The sequence below is a fragment of the Anopheles funestus genome, chromosome 3RL (genome assembly GCF_943734845.2).
Source record: "Anopheles funestus chromosome 3RL, idAnoFuneDA-416_04, whole genome shotgun sequence".
Taxonomy (NCBI): domain Eukaryota; kingdom Metazoa; phylum Arthropoda; class Insecta; order Diptera; family Culicidae; genus Anopheles; species Anopheles funestus.
The window spans coordinates 14806462-14829334 of record NC_064599.1 but is presented as its reverse complement, the minus strand read 5'-3'; the positions used below and the strand labels follow the sequence as shown (position 1 = coordinate 14829334).

The window sequence follows — 22873 nt, the reverse complement described above, 5'->3', positions numbered from 1 at the left end:
ACGTAAGTGTACCAAATGACTATCCGGCAACGTGGCAGAAATGATTCAGTGCAACAGATATATCTGTACCAATAATAGCTTCGAAAAGAAATGAATAATAGGAAGGCAAGGCCTTTACAGGCGAAATTTCGGCAAACAAATATGAGCGATAAGATAAGGAAAAAAAAGATGAATTAAATTACAAAAAAAAATGTTGAACGAATGTCTAAAATGACATAAAAAAAGTCAAAGAAAAAAAGGCTGCATTCGGTAGGATTCATGTCATCCGTAACAGATTCTTGTCCTTGTTAGTGTTTTTTTTCCATCCCCAAAAATTGGTGAACCCTGGGAAAAAGATGCAGCTATTTGCCCGTTTTCTTGAACTTGTTCGCGACTTTCCGCTCCTAGAACTGTCAGCAACAAATGACGGAGGTCAGAAAGTGAAGATACCTGCTATTTTTCTTGTGCCTTTTCTTTTTCGGCAACCATTTTCAACCATCCGCCATTTAGCAGGATCACATCCTGGCAAGGTTGAAAATGGTTCCGAACAACAACAGCGCTGACCTTTCTATAACTCTCCCGGCTCCTTCGAACCCCCCTTTTTGCCATCCACTTGGAAATGTCAAATTAGTTCCGCAATTCTAATTTCCTTCAGGGCGTGGAAAAACCTCAACAAAGGCATCGGGGAAAGGGAAAACCACATTCGACAAAACGAGCCAACTAGACACGCTCGCCGTGTTTCTGATAGATGAAGGCAGAAGTAAAGTCCATAAGTAAAGGTATAAGAAGACAACAATAACAAAAAACCAACCATCCTCAAAATGCTATTAAATGCTGCTCAATCAAATTGAATGCTTTCAATCAATTAAACGTTTGTACTACTGAGCATCAGGGTTGGATTCTGTGGCGGTGGCAGCATTCGAGGAGCATAATTGAATATTGCTTCCAAACGCGGAAGTTGTCCCAAAAACGCCCCGGTTACGGTTTCACCAAGTGGAATCATTTCGAATTTGAAGCATTTTTTGTTTTGTCTCCTCGCAATCAACTTTGTTTACCCTTGCACTTGCTGCGAAGGCGAATACACTGCCAGGAAGTGAAAACCGTGCTTTTTCATGTGCGTTACAGTGCGTGTGTGTTTAAAAAAAAAAGCTTGGAAATGGGATTTAATTGCAATTTACTATATAGTGTCGATTGAAAAGTGGAAATCTGAAAATGACGGATGAAGTATATGCTCTTCGTCATAATCGTCCTAACCATTTCATAATGTTTCGTCTCGCGAAATTGTTAAATTAAATAAAATGGAACGCCGATTATCCGTGCTCATCGGGAGTCAGACCTTGCCGCATAAGCGAAAAATAGGCACAACTCTTGTTATTGAAAAATATTAGTGTTTAGTGTGTAATGGGTCGACCTTGTTTTCCAAAGCTAAATGTTAATTTTCTTAGGTGCATTTTGCAAAATAAATCTGTTCTATTTGATCAAGCTTGAGCAAATTGTATCATTCCCTATTGAGGCTTTTATTTCTTGCCATCACCGGTTTGCTGTAGAGATGTGCAAAGTGAGTAAGAGTGAGATAGTGAGCAGAAACGTTGTATTGAACGAGTTTCGTTCACTCATCACGAGGAGTTTTAGTGACTCTTTTTTCACTTACTCATTCATGAGTGTAAGCATGTAGCCGTGGTGAGTCGAGTTGCAAAACGAGTAAATACGTGAGTTGAAACGAAAATGTGCGAGTGAGTTGAAATTTTGAGTAATTCAGCAAATTTTATAAATTGATTTATTTTAATGCAAATTTGTTGCAATAAGTTTCTTTTCACTCAAATAATGATTTTAATTAAAAAAAGAATAAAAAATCAGAAAAAAAATCAAAAAAAATTTCAAGTCGAAAATTTGATAAGGCTTACCCCTTACGTTTTTTTTGGGAAATTTTGAAAAAAAAATTAAATTGATTTATTTTAATGCCAATTGGTTGCACTAAGTTTCTTTTCACTCAAATAATGTTTTAAACAAAAAAAAAAGAATAAAAAATTATAAAAAATTGAAAAATTATAAAAATTTAAAAACTTCATAAGGCTCATTTTTGCACCAAGTTTTGTCTATAACTCGGTCGGTATCCAACGGATCGCCAATCTTTAACCTGTGGTCGATAGATGGCACCAATGGCTACATTTTCTTCTTGGACGGCCATGCCCTCAGATGTCTGTGTCAGAAGTTATTCGAGGAACCAAGTTCCTTACCCTGTTTGAGGAAATGTAAAATTTTCCTCATTTTTGAACAATTTAGCAAAATTTATAAATGTGATATATTTTAATGCAAATTTGTTGCAATAAGTTTCTTTTCACTCAAATAATGCTTTAAATTAAAAAAGGAATAAAAAATCAGAAAAAAAATTTACAAAAAAATTCCACTCGAAAATTTCATAAGGCTTACCCCTTACGTTTTCTTGAGAAATTTTGCAAAAAAAAATTAAATCGATTTATTTTAATGCGAATCGGTTGAAATAAGTTTCTTTTCACTCAAATAATGCTTTAAACAAAAAAAGGAATAAAAAGTAACAAATAATCGCACATTTTCGTTCAACTCACTTGCACATTTTCGTTTCAACTCACGTGTTTACTTTTTTGCGACTCGACTCACCACGGCTACATGCTTACACTCTTGAGTAAATAAAATGGCCGAACCGTAACTTTTACGTTTATGCCAGGGTTTTTTATGACTCCGAAATGAGTCGTTAAACGAGCTGAATCCTAATAACGACTCATTCACTCTGAGTTGACTCACTAAAAAGAGTTGTTATTCTCATCTCTAGTTTGCAGTTAATATGTCAATTCACTTTTGGAATTGTCATTTCCGTGCAGCACGGATAATGGGACAGCCGGATAAAAGATACCTGGATAAGTAGCGCTTCACTGTATTTGCTTCTTTGCCAGTTGAAGCTTTGCATAGAATTGACCATAGAATTCATATAAGAATGTATAATAAAACAAATTGAATAATTATCCCATACACTTAACAAACAAAGTGTAAACAATACCCATACGTTTCAAACAGAAAAGATGTGTATTGGACAAATTTTTATTTTGGTCTGTTTTCTCACCACACCATGTTCTGCATTAGTAAACAAACATTCAGTGTCTTCGCAGGTTATGAAAAGGAGGAACAAATGAATATTAACGGCTTTACGGCATCGACTTCAGCAGAAGTTGGGACTGGTGAAAACAATCTGTGCAAAGCGCCAGAAACGTGGTTGCGTCTGGGCCATTGCAGATGCCTCAAGTAGCGCCATATCAGGAGGTTTTCTTCTGGTTGGTTCGTTAGTATCGTACCTTTTTTTTTGTTCTTTGTGTGTGTGCGTATTCATGTTTTTGTTCATCCCCTATTCAACTGAAGCTTCCATCCGGAAGTGGTGCACCGTGCTTAACCGCTCGCTATTGTCCTCATGCCATTGCTATTGTTTTGGCGCTTTCTAATCCATTTCGAGAGTGTTTTTTTTGTTTTTGGATTGAAAAAAAAACACGTGTGCGTTTTTAGCCCTACCTCTAAGGATTCTTTTCATACACTCTCGGTTTAACTGGTTCCTCTTTTATTTCCACCCGTTTCCATTGCTTTCCCCTTATTTTAGGACTTCAAATTTCGTACGCGTATAATCTTATCAGCGTAAGTAAGCGTAACAAGAACAATTCCTTGCAGCTAAATGAAAAAAAAGAACGGTTTCCGTTCATTTCGATTTTGAAACTTCATTTAAGCACATTTTCCGCAAAACATGATAGCTAAAATTTTACGCATGCTGCCGATCCCCGCCCCCTACAATAAAGAAAGCACTCCCTCGGATTGGGATGAAAAAAGGAGAACCAAAAACCGAACTTTTTTTTTTGTTTGGCCTGCTGGAAAAAGATGCTGGTGGTGACTGATTTTCCAAAAAGGGGAGGAAAAGGGATGCGATACGTATAATACTTTATTTCTGCTGCTCAATTTGCTAGCTGTACAGAATGAATAAACCGGCTAAATTTGAAAATCGAATCAAAAGCATACACGCACACGGAACATACACGATCCCGGACGACACCTTGCAACATGGGCCAAGGGTGTAACGAGTCAGGCGGTGGTGAAACGGGCGAGGAAAAAAGAACCGACAGCAAACGGTGACAATCGGATCCCGTGTTTCGCCGGGGTGGGTTTGCCGTTGCGGGATTAGTCGTGTGGATGGCCACCCCAAAACCCACGTCAAGTATACACGCAGCGGGTTGAAATAGGGAATCATTGCATAAAGTGAAGCATATCTTCGCTAGTGTTCCCCGACTAGGTTGTTGTAGGGCCATATCATCAGTTTGTTCCTGTTTGGTAAAGCCTTCCAGATGCCCTTCTTGGACGAGAATTTGGACGAGATTTTTGGAACAAATTCTCCGAAACCGAACTACCAACAAAACCCTCCGTAACTCGCCCTGAACCGGATATGTTTAGCAAAACTGATTCTCACCAAGCGTGAATTGTTCCTTGTGGACGTTTTCTCCACATCTCCCCCCTCCCCATCTTCTCCCCTTTTCACAACCTGAAGATGGGAACGAATACCCGGCGACGAATCATTGTCCTCGGGGTGTTACGCACGGGCGACGTAGGGACCGGGTGACTTGGAAAGTGTCACCGAAGAAAACGTCAATGATGGGGTGCGAATGACAGGGATGGTGTGTTGTTCGGGTCGTGGCATAAGCAAAAGGAAATTTATTCCATACAATAAAGATCCAACTTCCGGCATTGTTCCGGCATTGTTCCCGATTTCCTTCGCATTTCACCGACAAAAGCGATTCAATCGTTCTGCCGAAGGTACGTATAAAATCTTTCGATAGGCAGTGCTTTTACGTCTGTCTCTTTCTCTCTTTCTCTCTAGCTCTCGCTCTATCTTCACTTCGTCATTTTGGAGCCCTTTTGTTTTGAAGCTTTGTACCCGCGGTGGGAAAAAGCATCAGCATAATCGGCATCCCCGTGGAGTAGAACAAATCGCATATGCAGTGTGTGTGTGTGTGTTTTTCCTTCTTGTGAGTGAAGCATTTTATTCATTGTCTTTGTTGTTGTTGCTTCAGTTGCTGGCGAGAAAATTGTCCTTTTTTATGATTATTCGTTTTATCTGCAGCGAAGTTTTTTTTATGGCGAGCTTAAGCGAGTACAACGTCTGGAGGAACTGTGGGTAGAAAGCATTGAAGGAGGGACGGTAACAAACGTTCATATAGAATGGGAGTGAAAGCTGAGAAAATTTTCATTAAATTCTTCTGCCATTTTGCACTGGTGATTCTTCTCTCCATTTTCCTGCCATCAACGCTTGCCGGATGGTGTCAGTTTCTTCGGTGGAAGTACAGGCACCTCCTTTCGACCCACGTAGGTCACACCCAACGAAGAAAAGGGTTGACAAATTCCAAGCGATGGAACCATTCCAAGCACTTCTGGTACGACGCGTTTGCAGGTCGGTACGCGAACGGAAATTACGGCCAACGCTACCAAACGGAAAGGATCAAAAGCGGGCAAACGGATGGCATTTTCCCATCATTCTCTGGCGTGTGTCTCCAAAGAACTCCAGCAGAAGGCCATCCCGGTGATAGGGATGTGGAGAATGTTGCTGCGCACGTTCTCCTCCAACGTAATCTTCATTTTTGTGGATGGAATTGTTAGATCTCTAAATTAGAATTAAGAGGATCTACGTGCCGAGAAATTCAAACGAAATCCGTGGGCCAACGGCCAAGCTCAAAAAGCCCACCGGCCGCATGTGGGTTTATTTGTCGAGAGGAGCACGTTATCGCTGTAGATTCGATGACGTTTTTGGTGTCTGCTTGGATGGTGTGTGGCTGTTATTAGCTCACGGCTCTCGAAAGGTCAGCATTAAACTGAGGTACTAAGTTTGCTCTGGTTCACTCCAAGGGAGTCATGCTGTAAGTAAGTTTGGGCAAAGAAATTTACGTAGGACTTGACTTTTGAAGTCCATCCACCATGGAAGATATGTCATTCGCACCGATTGTCGTCTAAAGACTGTGATATGCCGTTAGATGCTACTTCATGTGCTCCCGGGACATAAGCGTATAGTCTCCACACGTTCGCTTCATCGCACGGAGAAGCACGGGACCAATGCGGGTCGTGATTTCCTACTCATTAACGTGTCACTCGTTTCTTTTTTTGTTTGTTTAATCAGCAAATTCACAAATTTGCAGCAACTGTACATACAAGTGAAGCATAACACCGGGCCCAAAACTGGAACTGCTTTCGAGATTCCCCGCATGCCGCTAGAATCCGGACGAAACCGCAGAAAATACTTTCAAAGCACTTTTCTCTTATCAGCCAGCATATCGTAACGATAGTCCTGAAAGGAACAGACGTACACACACGTACAAGCTTCTGGCTGTCGGCAGAGTCCTCACACAAGAACCACTTTTCGTCCAGCTGTTCCACGGGTACGGTACGTTCGCCTTCCGTGGGAAAGGTTGCGCATAAACTTTTGCATAAAATATGATAAAAATGAGATTAGCGCTGGACGAGGGTGGAAAATATAATTTCCAAAACTTTATCTTAATAATTTGATAGACAAAGTGAAGGTGAAGCTGTTTGGGACGGGCGAGGTACAATGAACGAGAGATAGAGAGCATAGAAAGATCATGCGATAGATGGGGAAAGTTGAACGAGATGTTTCTGTCGCTTCCGTGCCAAATCGGAACATTCCCGTACGGCCACCCGGGAAGGAAGAGAAGGTAGATGAAGCTGACTCTCGGGTGTAAAATAATGGCCAGATTTTCATTAGTATTTTTCTCACACTTTGCATCTTTGCCGGGCACACACACTGGTTGGGGATGTTATTTTTTTGTTTCCTTCGTTTGGTACCTACCGCTAAGTAAGGTCGTTTTTTAACCAAACTAAAAAGCCGCCCAGGCTTTGGTGGTTTGGCGTTGTGGTTTTACGAATTATTAGTCTATTTTTAATACGTTCCCTGTTTGAACAACAAATGAAGTGAAACCGCAACAGATTGACTTTGCGTAGGACATGCCGGGCATGATTCAGTTTCCGGTATTTTAAATTCGTGGTTTCATTACTAAATTTATCAACATGTTTTCCTGTCTTCGCTAATATTCTGTTGTGCATGCTGCAGCATAAATATTCCGACAAGGAACCTTTTTTTTGGCTAAAAAAGCAGCAGCTAATTTGTGATGCAGAATAAATCTTCCCCTTAAGGGGAAAAGGAAAGAGGTTTTGTTTATCCACCGGACGAACGCCCCTCAAACAGCTCATCGTGGACGGTTGTTGATAGCCGTACCACCACAACGACACAACCCGTTCGTTCCGGCCGGAAAAGCTGGAGAGATTTTATCAGCAATTATCGGCACCACAGTAAGACCGGAGAGACAAAGGTTTCGTCGCTTAGTGTCCTTTTTTTGCACCACGGACACTGTTACACTACATTAACTTTCAATTGTTAATCTGCCGTTTTGGGGCTGGTAGCGTACGACCACCAAAGTTGCTAGGAAGCTAGCTCTCGATGGAGTGACTTTTGAGCAGTTTTTGGTGGATTATTTCTGCCAAGGCGACTCAAGCGTTTCATCTTACCCGGTTACTTTCGGCGAAGAAAATAATATAGGAGCGTGCTGAATCGTGACTGCTGAAGCTTACCTGTAACGAAAAGTGAACGAATACATAATGACGTTAGTGTTTGGAGAAGCATGAGCCAAGATGCGGATGGACATTGTGAATTAAGTATGCTGCGAGAAGTTTGCCGTAAATGATAAATAAAATTACAATGCTGTATGATAAATGCAAGTTATTTTCAATGAGTAATTGCAATAGGTTTGTTCTCCAGAAACAATTCTGTGTTGAATGAGTCATAAATATAACACAAATATGAAAAAAATATTATGATATTTCTGAGTCATCAAAGTTTGCCAAATGGCATTAGAAAATGGTATAAAAATATATTACTGACAGTAAATTGTTTAGCAGTTACAGTTAAGGATAGCATTGCGCTTTGATGTTAGGCAGAGTGTGAATAAGTTCTACTTTTAGTTTTAGCTCTCATTTGTAAAATTAATTTTCAACAAAACCTCTTAATAATGATGAAATAGAGAGTACAAACTTTATTTGTCATATGTACAACACTTCGAAAGAAAGCGCTTCATCGTCAATCGGTGCAAAGTTGAATGTGTTTCGCCTCGGACGATATTACACGAGCTATATTGTCATCAATGTTTGTCGATATATTGAAGGGTAATGGCAGGATCGCATAAACCGATTTGAAGGCACATTCGCTTTACGGCAAAATGTTATCACTGTAATGCGCGTGGCACTAGACGACGAACTATGGTAGGATAACACACCACCGTCAGCGTGTATTTGGCTCCCGGGTGTTATTGTGCTGTGGTGTTCGACCAAAGTGAAGGAGTTGCAGGAGCCAACATTAACTACAGAGGAGACAGGAAGAAATTCGATACCAGTAACATATGGTACCTCCATTGAGCGTACCGGATGATGGGTGGTTGTACGTGTGGATGCTCCGTATGTTGGTTGACAAAGTACGTATATGTTATAGATATATATATCCCACTCATGTACGAACAGAGAACACCAATTGCCACTAACATGGTTGGCACTTGATGACATTCGATGTTATAGCTTTCTTCTCTTTTTTCTTTTTGCGTCTTCTTGCTTTGTGGATTGAGTGGGTAACATTCTTGAAGGTGGTGATACAACCCAGAGATTGGAATAACTTTCACCATCAGCACCATCAGCAACCCCTCCTGCCAACAACTTCGTTTTCTTCATATCGATTGCCGATTTGTTGAGCTGAAGTTCGCTAATGCAGTTGGCTGCTGTTGTTGTTAAGAAAGCATGCATGTTTTGCTGCATGTGTAAAGAATGCAACAAAAAAAAGGTCATCCTATCGACTAAACAACACCTCGTGTATCACATCCAAGATGGAATAGAACAGGCTAATGTTTACGGTATGAAGAGAGATAGTTACCTAGCCACGTAATATGAGGCAACATTAACCGATGGTAATCAGGTGGTGTAAAAACAGGGCAATATGGTTTTTGGCACACCGCAAAAACCCTTCAGTTTTAGTCACTATACATTTTTGGTGCCGTGACCAGGATTTTAGATTTTGTGCTTCTTGTAGGGAACGTCAATTATGTTTTTACAACGGCACAAAAGCAACATACGGTGAGAACTATAACATCTTAAACAAAAAGCAAACATCAGCACAGTCATACAATCCCACGCGCTATCTTTGTGATGTTCTGATAGCGTCTCTGCTGCTCATTTGTGCCATACCGTTTGATGCTGTCAGCGACTGCCGTTTGATACAAGTCGAATACATAGCTATGTCAGTGATACTGTGGCCATCGTACGTTTCTGCTAACCTTTACTCTATGGGTTATTGAATGCGGTGCGCGGTTGTATGATTGATAGGCGGTATAATCAATCATCACACGCGTTAAAACAAGACGCCCTGGGTCTGAAAGTGTGTGTGTGTCTGCAGGTCGGTGTGCGTACAACTGACGATTTCATCGAATCTGATCGCACACAGCGTGGTGGCGGAGGTTTGCACAAAAAAGGGGTGTATTCTTGGAAAAAAACCTCTCCTCTACTACGTTACCGTTTTATCAACCCCTCGGTCCTTTGCTACTTGTGCAGATACAACGTTTTACTTGACCATCAAACTTAGCCGATGGTTCTGGATGAGTTGGAAATAGAGCTGGAGCAGAGATATTGCTATGATTTCATAATCCGAATGATACTCAGGTCGGGCTACGTGAGCACGTCCGGATGGGAAATATCACCCGAGTAGGACAAATTATAATCTAGCTATGCCATAGGCTAACCAAGTAAAGGAACCAACACCGTGCGTTCGAGATATTCGAAGATGTGACAAAAGGGGACCAAATGCATTGGCATTTGAAGGACGGCGACTCAGCGACTTACGAACGAAATGAAGCGATTGTCACGTAGTGATTAATCGAATACAGCTTGGGACGTTTCGAACGTCTTCGGTTGATTTTGTACAATTCTTCCCAGAAGGCTGTTGCCAATAATCGTGGGTTAGATAACGCATGCTGATTATTGTGTGTACTCTAATACGACGGGAGTTGAGATAATTCTGTAGAGCAAATGGCAAAGTTTCAAAGATTTACAGTGGAGTAGTCTACAGGAATTGAGATGCAACGCAATTAAAATCTCCATCTAGAGCATTGGACTCGCTATCGGACAATCCATTGGGATGGTCAGCTGGGTACAACTGAGTTCAATAGTCACCATCGACGGGTGAATTCCTTGCATACCAAATCTTGAGCGGGTCTTTAAGTAGAACACGTCACTGACACTTTGAACAAACGGAAGAATAGACCCACTTTACGTCATTGTTTCATCTTTTTATTTGCTCATTCATTTGATTTGATTGGTGTTCTTATACCCAGCGGAAAAAGGGATCAAGAAGATGGTTATGAATTGTTCATTATTTACTTCATTTATAAATTCCTTCAAATTTACACACCCCATATCAAGCTGTCTTAGCAAAAATCCCACAGCGATCATTATCGTTTCGATTAATTGTTTGGTGAAGAATCACCGCCATTAAAGCTCGGTATGGGCTCCCTCGAGATCCTTGGCAGAAGCGGGATAAGAACGGGAGATGAATAATTTTCGCACCTCAATAGAGGAAACACATCCACCGCAAATAAATGAGTTCTGATAGCGAACGAATGCCGATGATAATGATTGGAGATCGAAAGGATGAGGCCGCTGCTGTGGCTTTCGAGAAAGATATTTCTTACTCCTGCTAGTAGCATTTTCATCTTTATCTTTGTTTATTTTTCGCCCGTTTTTTTTGGTCCAGCCTTAACATGCTTTCGGTAAAGGAAGAGTAAATTTTATGGCAAAGATTAATGATGTTGAGTGAGGATTTTTTTTCGTATGAAAAAAAAGAAGAAAGAAATACGTATCCTTCGTAACGGCCAGTGAATGGTTCTAGATTCTTTGCTAATGGCAAATGATAGCCTCGTGCTACGGGAACGGAACCGCTGGGTCATGGTGGGTATGACACGACCGCGATGATAACTTCCCCTTTCACACTGTTTCGTCTAGCGCCCGGTTTTATTCATCATTCACCTATTTTGACGGTATGTTCCGGTGGTGTAAATAGCGCCAGACCTACGCACGCACGCACGGTCCGATATGGATCCGGTGTGATTTCCCATTTCCCTGGAAACGGGCTAATGATTTTCCGGAACGCTCTTTTGCCACCAGTTGGTTGCTTTTCGCATGAAATTTGCTGCTTTATTCCCGTCCTGGGCTCGTGTAAATAACATAAATTTTCATTTTATTTGTTCCAAATAAACCTCGTCGGGATGGACCAAAAAGGATCACCAAAACGCCGTGGTTGTGAAGATTTGCGTTCGAGAACTTATGGTAAATTTATACAAAATTTAAAAATAATATAAACAAGGTTTATAACAGCTTTTTTTTCATAAAAGGCTGCTGGTATGTAGAAACCCATGTCCAAATGTTACATCAACATAGAATTTAATTAGCTCCTAATAATCCACATTGCTGACAGCCAGAAACGGGAGGTGTTACAATTCAAAACTTGAAGTAATGATGAGTGTCAAGTTTAAATCTAAACTGCACCTTCACAGCTCATCAAGATTGCCAGGGAATAAAAACTTCGTTACGAATTTAATTACTTCACCTTCATCAACTTGCGAAAAGGAACTAATCGTTTATAAGAAACTTATTGTTAGCTGTTTTGTTTTTCTTTTACATGATCGCCTACACATTTTCTTCATTGCTCTTTGCTACAACAAGGTTAATCGATGGCACTTTAAGTACTCTCTGCACTTGAACTATTAAAGCAAATGGTACGGGGTGTTCCTGCTCCGAACCAGCCATTCCACATGTGTGACTTGATGAATTGATGCCGGTTTTGCTTCGTGCTGTATGTTGGAAGCTGAAGATGGATTATCATTACAAATCCAGATGGATGCTCACGACCGATCTCGTACAGCTTTTCGGTGCTGTAGTCGCCCGAGCCCAAGATGGATGAGCGTCTGCTTTCCTGGCCCGGTTGAGATTGCCCCGTACATTACAGCCCAAGACATTCGAAACGACAGTAATTAGAGTTTAGTAGAGTGAAAAAAGAAAATAGAGAGGAAAAAAAGCCTCCTTCCAACGGTCACAATTTTCCCAACAACGCAGAGGAAATAATTTCCCAGGAAAATTTGGGTTCATGTGCTACACCAAACCAGCTTACGCTTCTGGGCTGTGAGAGAAGATCTGCTAGAACGTCACAACCGATCCGGAATGGTTGGCCGCAAATGCACCACGAATCTGATTTTGGTAAATGGATTTATGGTCTTATCATCACCCGGTCGGATGCAGCAACGGAGCGACGGTGCATCATCCAGCGCTCTAAATCACATACGAAACAAATCACCACATTCGGGTCGGTGGATGGAACAACACGCCCAGAGACGGTTGCGTGGTTGGATGTGGTACGGTTGTTGTCAACGTCATCTCCGTGTGGTTTCCGGTATTTTCCCCAACCGGGAATGAAATTCCTGTATGCAGCTTTCAATGGCTATGTAGGGAAACTGCCGGATTGCCTGCAAATTCCCGAAACATCATAGGCCGTTTATATGCCAAAGTTTTGGCCTACAATTCAGAAGATGTACGATGGTTCCTCGATTCTTGAATGTCTAACCTTGATGAAGAGCAAACAGGATTGTTTCAGAATGATTGAATCGTAGTCTTGCTGCGCTCTCCGATTGCATGATTATTTTTTCGATATAATCCGTACTCTGTGATATTGCTGCTGCAATCGATTCTTCGAAGTTGGTTTCCTCGCTGTGGAATTCGGAAACTATCCGAATCCATTCTTGAAGGTATGGGAAATTCCACCAGGTATTCCGAATAACTCTTCTTCCAACAGTGAAACGAATGAATGCAGAGTTTATTGTAGTGTTGTCGAATCTGCAGGTTTGTCGAGTACGTAGATCTCATCTTCTTGGACATTGCAAGTTTGTTATTTAACTATTTCTTCCATTGGTTGGATTTTATCATCAGGCTTTTTTTTTCGTTTTCTTCTCCACTGCATAATATTCCTGGTGATTCACATTAATGTGCAAAGCTAATCATAAACCAACTTTGAGTTCCACCAGTTCCAACCCAAACCCATGATCGAGATTTTTGGTCCTGTATTCTTCAGCAAATTCTTCCAAGTTTCGTCGTGTATCTGCATCCCATACACAATCAGTGGAAAGCCCTCATTTTCCTTGTTTCCTATGTGGGATTGAAAGCGGGTTGAAGCGTGGAAAAATGAACACCAACCAACTACAATATGCGTTGTGCGAGAAAGAAGAAGTTTAAGGGAAACACGAGTTTTGGTAAACACGACCTTCCGGCTACAGGAAAGGTTCTCATACACGGCTAGTCACAATATGCCTACGTTTGCACAACATGAAAATGAAGAAGCACATGCAAAAAAAAACCAAAAGTTGAAACCTACCAAGCTGGTAGTGTGGAGAAAAATGGAAATATAAAGCGTAACCGCTCCAAGGTTGTGGGGGGGAGGAAGCGCATTGGAGCGGTCCAAAAAAGTTTTCGATAATTGAGTTTAACAACCTTCTGCGCGGGACTCGGGAGACACGCTACACAAACACGTACAACCGGCCGACCGGTTCCCACCGAAATGTACGAAAAATGGGTTTGGGAACACCTTCCAGTGACTCCTGTGTTGCGGGGTGTAGAGGAGTTTTCGGTTGGTGTACAACCCTTTTTACTCTTCTTAGTGCCATGGCCCGCCACATTTCCCCTCACACCGCTATCTCACCTTGAATGTTAAGGGTTGCAGCCGGAACAAATTTAAGTTTGACAAAATGTCATGCGGTTTGCATCTAATTAAACTTGCTCATTTTTCATTCGAGCCAGATTTGCAAGTTCTGACAAAAGTGTGACCTGAGAGTGTGCGTCTTTTTTCCCATCGACAGAAAGATCCGCTCGGAACGATGCTAATAGAAGCAAGGGTCAACGTTTGATAGTGACATTTGTGGTGTAAAGTTTTCATATGAGTATAACTAATATAGCAGCGATAGAGGCTCTCATTCCCAAAAAAAGTTAAAACCGTTAGTGTTTGCCATATCGCTAATATTATTATGATAAATTATTGAAACATTCAAGATGGCTGTTACTAGCAAAAAAAAATCATTTATCCAATTTTATTTACACATCAAGGAAATATTGTTATCGGATGACACCAGCTTCACGTTCCATATGGTAACAAATCAAGTGACCATCTGTTGAAGAATCGTATCATTTTTCACTTTCCTTTTAGCGAAACGCATTGCGGAAAAATAAAGGGAAATTGTTGCAATTTTCGAACATCGAGTTTGGCCCGCTTCTTTCTTGTTGCCATTTTGTTTTGTCAACCTGATAATGTCTGATTCAATGCCATCTGTTTCCGGGTCTATACCCATCCCTTATCTTGCTTGCTTCTTTTCACCTCTGGCACGCATTGGTTACGCAGTAATAAGCACGTCCCTTTCATCACCCTGCGTTATCACGCCTCGTAACGGAGATCGAATCATACGGGCAACAGATTGTCAGTAACAACGTTACGGATTTACACACAACCGGGTTTGTTGCTTTGCTTGCCTACACCTACGCCGATTGTTGCTTCGTTGTTTATTTATGCGCAAGGACATCAAACAATCATGCAACCAGCGGGTAGGTGGAAATGAAAGGATTGAATGGACTGACAGTTTAAACACATCGCCATACCGAAGGCGAAAACAGGTGTGTACCAGGTTGGTCGAATTAATGGGGCGGGAGAAAAAAAACAACAGGAACTTACTTCCGCTAGAATGCTTGATGAAGTGTGACTCTGGATGGTAATCAAATGGAATGAACACTCACTAACATGCGCGCACCACCAATGCCACGTGATAGGAGGCCTTTCGACACCCTCGCGGAGTGTTGTAATGTGTGACAAGTGTGATCACCGCAGGAGTGTGTAGTTGATATGGGGGAAAAAAAGCAAAATAGCTTCACCAAAATCGAACAATATGCTACAACGTTGGCATTGGTTTGAAACACTACTAACACTAAACTCGATCACCACATATGGGGCACTGTGGACACTAATGAGCGAAAACAGATACAATATGGTATCAGTGCCGCTTCCGTATGGACCGTACGGTGTCCACTTTCATGCGTATTGATGCGTGGTAGTAGCCGTCAGTACTCTAACCTCCAAAAATGCATCACCTGTACGTAACTACTAGCAGGAGTACTGGAAGATTTACACCGCTACACTAAATGCCACCTGTTTCACGCACAAACACACTAGCTTCTCTACCATATGGTTATCATCATCACTCCAGAACTTGCGTTCGAGGACCTTGGTTCTAGTACACTTCTAGTATCCTTCAGCCTGTGACCCTGTGACGATGCACTAATAACAAACGATCGACAACAAACCGAAAACAAATGAAACACTATCGACGAAATTATGTCCCCACACACACACACACAGAGTCACCGGTATAGAAGCGTTAGCACGCAATCTACAGAACGTGGTACGGTGCGATATCTTATGCGTTACGTTGCGTAGCGTTGTGACGAATGAATGAATCTTGCGACTCCCTCTCCGGGACCGGGTACCACGCACCACGATGACCCGAGACACGAGCAGTCGGTGTGAGTGCGCGCGCGAGTTCGGGGCAAAGGTTTTTTTGTTTTGTTTTTTGGGTGACAGAAAACGACAACCGCATGTACTGGAAGTCACAACGGAACCGGCACGCACACCGACCGTGGCTTTGCGTGTGTGAGATATGTTGAAGCTGACGACGATGATGATGATGAGGATGCCGATGATGTTACGGAGTTCTCCACTGATAGGAGTTTGCCGTATCAACGGCAGCAGTATAGAGTCAGCCACGGCGAATACGGGGCGTCTTTCGGTACGGCCTTTTTTATCAGCGCTCATGCGCGCTCCCGGGTTTTGATAGTAAGCTAGAGAGGGTACGAGAGTGTAACGATCGGCAAACTCTCAACTGTGTCTGAAGAAATTGAGCCAACTGGTACGGCGAGGTACGGCTCAGCGGATGTTGGAGGTGGTCGACGACCGGCAGTGCGTTCATATTCCGGGTTGTTGAAGATCAACGCAACATAACCTCTCACTCGTTCATTCTTTCCGATGCTTTCACCACAAAAAAAAGAAAAGCTCCCAGCACGCAGTTCTCACATCTCTCACAGTGTGCGAAATTCCCCGCCAAATGAAGCTGCCACCAAGAAGAATCAAATTTTGAACATCTTTCCGGAACGTCATCTGGTTACTCATTTACTGCCCTCTCCTCACCATCCGCACCAGCATCCGTATAGCTTCCTCTTATCGGTTGTTCGTGGATGGGGAAAGCCACCCAACCTTTTTGACAGCTAGTTTCGGTACGCTCGGTACTTTTATTCTACTGCCTCGTTGCAAACCATTATAATACATACCTGACGATCGTGGTTTTATCACCATTCCAGATGGTTGTTGACGGCCAAGGGGAAATCTTCCGCTGTTAGCTTTGAACCCGTCCCACCTCCGGGGGTTTCTTTTTTAAAGCGTGACCGATTTTGACCTACCGATAGCGGCACGAAACCCTCAAAAAAACCCTGGAACGGTTGAACCGTAAATGACCATCGAGAGAATTCGTTCGCGTAGGACACTGGTGACGTACTGGCTGACGGGGAATTGTTATTTCTGGTACGTGCCGATGGTGTGACATCCGTTTAATCACGTCGAACAAGCCGAAAATGTGAGATTTAAGATTGCGGTACCCTGATAAGCGACCACACTGCCAACCGACGACATGCTCAATTATTATAATATTGAGAATATAATAGTGAACCTTTCGCCCATCGTCGGCCATTTCTTGAACGGTGTGAAACCGTGTAAGAATTTCCATCCCGAGTACGGATTGGGTGTCGAACTCCGGTAACATAATGACGCCGGTACCCAAGCGTGCCGAGACATGCGGCATTTGCATTATACATTCCGATGCATTGTACTGCGTACTGCTACCGGGTTTTGTGGTATTATACTGGAAAGTCAAGACTTGGAAAGAGCAACGAGCTGCAAAGATGTTCTCTAAACTACCACCACCACCAATCTGCATTCCATGCATTCATCTTTGCCGTTGCTGCTTGTTCCTTATGTTTGAGTGCATTCATCTCAAGTTCAGCGCATACGATGGTACCCGTTTGCTGCATTCACACGGGTCACGCCGGCCGTGCAACCGATGCACAGCTACAATGTAGCATAATCCCACGCATTGAAACGGATTTCTATTGCTTTGCGCTCTCCTGCTGCCGTCTTTCGTCGATTCCCTTTTATTTCGCTTCCGCTGGTTGATGATCTGTTCCGGCATTGGTTGTCACGTTCGGTTCGGCCCGCTGGCTGTCAACAGCTATATCTAATGACGCGACAATACATTGCCGTCTTTTTATATGTCTGTTTCTCGTCCGTTTCTTTATTCCAGCTGTGTTTTTGATTACAACTGCGATCCTTTCTGTTCGTGACTATTTGCTTCAGATCGTACTTTCAATGAGTAATTTTAGAATGGAAATTGGTTTTTTTTCTTCTAAAAATGCAGTGTGCGCACACAGAACCGAATGTATTTGCATTTTATTTTATTCATAATATATAATTTTTGAATTGTCCAAAAATTTACAAATTCTTTGGAAGGTGATGATGAGATTTTTCTAATTAAAATAAATCAACATTCCATTCATCCATTCCACTTATTCAAAAACTATTATATAAATTGGGCATTTCCATCCGACGACCTTTCCATTGATAGGTCAAGAAATTCAAATTTGTTTGATGTACTTCAGTGAGAGCAGCGTGTATTTTCATTCAAAGAATTTCAATACATGAATCAAATACCATTCCATTTATTTATAAACAGCGGTGTTTGAAAGAGCCAAATTAAAATAGTGAACTCGATTTAATTAACTTCCACCGTTTCCAGTATGCATGGTAAAATGCACTCTGCGCTTACAAAAGTAAATTAGAAATCAAACGGACGTCCTCAGAAAAGCTGAAAGGAAAGTAAATCTCATCCCGTGACCTGTTTTTAATTCATAGTTAGCTTCGAAGACGGTAGGCACGGCAAAATCTGGGAACAAAAGCGCTTAATATCACATCATACAGCGTGTCCCGGGACAGGATCACGAGTCCAGGCAGGCCGTACCCAGGAAACCGTGCAAATTAAAAGGGAAATCTTGTCGTTAAATTAAGCCGATTCCGAAACCGGTCCCTGGGTTTCCGGTTCGCTTGGCTCCGGAATGTCCAGTGTCAGGGCCCTTTCCCGTCTGGAGCAGATAGTGCCCGATTTGGGTAGTGGGTTTTTCGGTTCGTTTTTCGTTTTGTTTTTACCCACTGCTCTACAAGCAATAAGGGTCGCCTTTGCCCGTCCCTTGTTCCTTTGACATTCCTTCCCTTCAACTTACTACAACCATTCATCTACCATGAATTCTTCCTCGGCAAACATTATCATCCCATGTGGTTCCAAGATAAGGCGCTGTGTGCTGCTGTGTTCTCGCTACATGCTAGCGGCTGTGGGCCCGTAAGCTTAATTACTGTTATCTCCGCCGTGATCTGAGGAAATTTTGGTTGGCTGGAAATTCGCCCACAGCCAACCGTCATCATTGGCCACCACCGTCACCATCATCATCGTCGTCATCGTCAGCATCACCAGCAAACATCACGCGAGGCGTTGTCATCTGAGGCCTGCTGCTGCTGATTGTCCTTTGCCGAAAAAACCGCACCAACTATCACCGACCACGAAAACATGCTCGGCGTACATTCCGGATTTTCCAGACTTCCCCAATAGTCACCCCCGGGTGGAGAGGTATGTGTGTATGTGTGCGTGTGGTTATTTCATTTCAACGGTGCCACTCCGTCCGACACTGTCCCCAAAAACGCAATGTTGTCTGATTTTGGCAGCACCATTTCTGCACTCGTGACGTGTTTAGGAAGAGAAAGAGAGAGAGAGAGATCGCGAAGGGACAAAAACGAAAAACCCCAAAACGACTAAAGGCACATTCCCATTCCCCTGGACCGCCGTTTCGGGCATTTTCTTCCGTCTGCGATGTACGTGTGTGTGTGTGCGGTTTTCTGGGCTTTTAGTAGCAAGATAAAATGCAAACAGGAAAACCTCTGAAACCTCTATAGCGCAACGTTCTCCACCTTGTGAATGGGGCAGCTCGGTGCAGATCTACCGGAAGTTCCGGTTCCGGTTGGAATCCTTCAAAAGACTGCGGTTTTGTGGGATCGAAAACTTGCCCGCTTTTCGTTCAATTTCGTTTGCTTTTGCCTTGTTGGTTTTTAACGTTTCCTTGGATGAAATGGGTTTTCTAAGGCGTTCTTGGCTTGATTTCGTGCTGTCCCCACGCAACATGGAGGGCAAAAGGTAGAAGGATAAGCGAAGATACAGATAGAAGATATGTATGACGCGTTGAGCGGAAAATTCTATTACGATGTATGCTTTTGCAAACATAAGCAGAACTAAGGGGAGAGTTCGAAAGAAAATCTTTTCATAAATCAGTAAACGCTACAAAATATACAAAAGTAAATAGAAAAACAGCTCTGTTCTGTATTCAATTAATTGCAATACAACGAAGAAACGTTCTTTTAAAATTTGTTTGATTTTGTTTAATAAATTTCTCTGAGTAACTTAAACGCCGTTAACAAAACGCTCAACGATAGCAAACAGATAAAAATGTATCGAATGGTCTCGTATTATCGCTAACCCATCTGTTAGCAATCGGTACATTTAAAGCAAATAAAGTAAGAACAAATTTCATATTGATTACGTTTCAATGGGGCAAAAGGTAATTGAATTCCTATTCCGGGAACAGCAATTTGAGTCGAGTCTTTCTACGAACTCATCCGCTATTTTGCCCCGGAACTCTCGTTGCAAACTAAATTAAGAAGTCAGCTGCCATCGTTTGCTTCGTCTGTGCCTCCTCCACTGCCGGTAACAACCAGGCACGGCCCAGCATCTGTATGTGTAGCTCGTGAGTCGGTTACGTACAACGTTTCGGTTTTTTCTGTGTTTTTTTTTGCTTTATTTTTGTTGTCCATTCCCATGCGCCTCCATCGGTCCCGGCAATCGGCAAGGATTTGATAAAGAGTTGCAACGATCTCGGTGACAACGGTATGTGCCGAGCATATCACATGCCCGGCATGACGTTCATCCGGAGTCCATTCTCGAAGGACACCGACAAATATTTGCCAACCGAAACCGCGCAAAGTCAATGCAAACGCTGATGATGCTGTACGATGATGAAGCTTTTCGAGAGGGATATAGACGGTTGGGGGGAGGTTTTTGGGGAAACAAAAAGAAGAAGAGGCAGGGAGGAGGAGTGGAAACAAGTCCAGCTTGTTGAGTACCTTCCGGCTTCGGAATCGCTCCAAAAGCCTCTCCCCGTCCCAGTTTGGAGTGGGATTGAATCGGGCTGTAGGGTGCAGTTCAGCAAACACAGCGTTCGACTGTGAGCGATATCCTCGAAATGGATGTGTGGATGACATCCGGGAGGTTACAAATGGTAAACCAGTTTCAACAAATGGCGACCTTCTTCTCTGGCCATATTTGTTTACCCGCCCGCACGTTTAGCGAACGTTTGGAGCGTTGCAATACAAGTATCGAAAAAGGATATACTTTCCTGTTCGGACAATCCTCACAACCGGATTGGCACATTTGTGCACTTTTGGCAACATTTGAAGTAGAATGCATTTTCGGCAAATCGAAATACCTCTTTCAGGGAGGCTTTTGAAAACCATACCTCCCGGATGAAGCTTTTGCGTCCCGTTGTCATCGACACAGAGACCAAACACTTATACGGAAGGCAACCATTTGGCTGTAAATCGGGATACGTTTCCGGCACTTACAATAATCGACACAACGACCGGATGCATCAAAAAAGCAAAAGAAACCGAAAAAAACACACACATTTAACAATCACCCATCCACATTTACAAAAAATTAAAAAAAGATGTTTTTATGTGGTAAATAAAAAAAAATTGTACAACATACGAGAGAACACTCTTTCAATGACGTCATCTAACAGATGTTCACGAAAGCTTTACACACTTCTCTAATTGTTATCCCACGCCACTGAAAAACGGATCCAACACCAAAAAAAAAAGAAAATTTCAAAAATCAAATAGCAAAAGCACCGTAAAGATAGTCCGATTTTCTTATCACGCATCTTTTGCCGACGTGGCGAAATGGCGTGCAGGAAGCGAAAAATCGGAAGCTTTTGCGCTAAAGCGACCGTGAACCGGCGAGTGGTTGCGGAGAGAATCACTTAAAACACAATAAAATAAACCATACAAACTGATATAAACACACACATACCAACAGGGACGATTACTTTTGGTATTTTTGGTTTTCCGTAGAAGAAGGAACGATTTTTTTGTTTAATAATTGTCTGTTTGGTAGATGAGCAAACACTTCATACCAACGCTTACAAATACTGATTCAATAGCAAGTTCTCGCGCTCTCTCTCTCTCGCTCTCCGCGTGTAATTGTACTGTTCACACACAAACACTACCAAAAGAAGGGAAGGAAAAATCACCAAATGAAGGGTGGAAAAATTACCAACACAAACGAAATGCTGACGTCGACGTACGAAGTACAAACGAAACAATTCATGACGTCGATGAAGTGTGACGCTTGTATTGTGTTTGGTTTTCCGACAGAGAAAACCAAAAGCTCTGTGACGTCAGCATGTGTTTTTTGTTGTTGCTTGAAGTTGACTACGTGGACACGCGCATGCCATTGCTGGGTGGAATTTTCATCATCCCTTAACTACGGCTCATTGAATGTTTGTGTGCGTCCCATCTGTGTCCTTATGGAAAGGATCATTCGGTTTCGTTTGATTTTAAAATAAAAGTAAACTTATTTTACTATTAAAGAGCACATGTGCTGTTTTGCAAAGGAAAGCTCTTGAACGTTTCTTACAGGTGGGCACGCAGATGCTTGTACGGTTTTCATCCTTACCGGTTGTGGGGGAGTGAAGAGTAAACTCATACTTCAGCTTAACGATGAGTTCTCATTTAGCATTTAAATCACGTCGCGGCACGAAGAAACATTGTCTCTATCGCTTCATGAGTAGCGTAAGGTTCGTAAAAGTCACCTCTATCTTGCTGCACCGTTAAGGATTAGCCGTGAAAGACAACGGGTAAATATGTTCGTTTCTTCCACATCCTTTCCACCCACAAGCAAAAGCAGCCCAGCAATGAAGGCGCTCCCATACACACGTTTTCTACTCCCATCGGATGGGATATACAAACATTCCCGAGTGCCGTACGAGATCCTTTGAAGAAGGGAAACACTGTCGGAACCGTCAGCCGAGTGGCGTTGAGTTTAGGAAGTAAATTATTAAGTTCCTTCATAAACGTGTCTGTTGTCTACGGTCTATAGGCTTGCTCGGTTGCTTCCTTTGGCAGTATATACACTACCAGCAGCGACACGTTTGGCAACTGTTTTCCCCTGCCGGGTGGAAACTTATGCTACGCGCAGGTTAAGCATATTTTTGGACACATTTGTCGTGCGGCGATAAAAGCATACGCTGGCTGGTTTTCCCTCGAGTGTGTGGTGGCCAATGTTGTCACGTCATATTTGGTAAGGAATGTTCTTTGATCTTTGGTTTGCTTGAGCCGGCAAGAAGAAGGAACCATATTTCAAACGCAAAAGATACAAAAGATGAAGCAAAAGCACGCATACGCACAGGGGACAGGAAGGATGCGAAAATATTGTAAATTTTCTACATTGATCTACTCCCATGCGCAGGTTTAGTACAATGGAGGAGTAAAATATTTTCC

At 42.4% G+C, this 22873-nt stretch overlaps 1 protein-coding gene and 1 long non-coding RNA gene across 12 annotated transcripts in view; both read right to left on the bottom strand.

Annotated features, from left to right (window-relative positions):
* The window catches only part of LOC125767140 (protein alan shepard), a 195725-nt gene that overhangs the window by 30794 nt on the left and 142058 nt on the right, over positions 1-22873 (bottom strand). The window lies entirely within an intron of this gene.
* Positions 3485-22604, bottom strand: LOC125767164 (uncharacterized). The gene is made up of 2 exons (XR_007418746.1): positions 14849-22604; positions 3485-7620 (listed from the first exon to the last, which is right to left on the bottom strand). It is a non-coding gene; the product is annotated as an uncharacterized LOC125767164 (long non-coding RNA).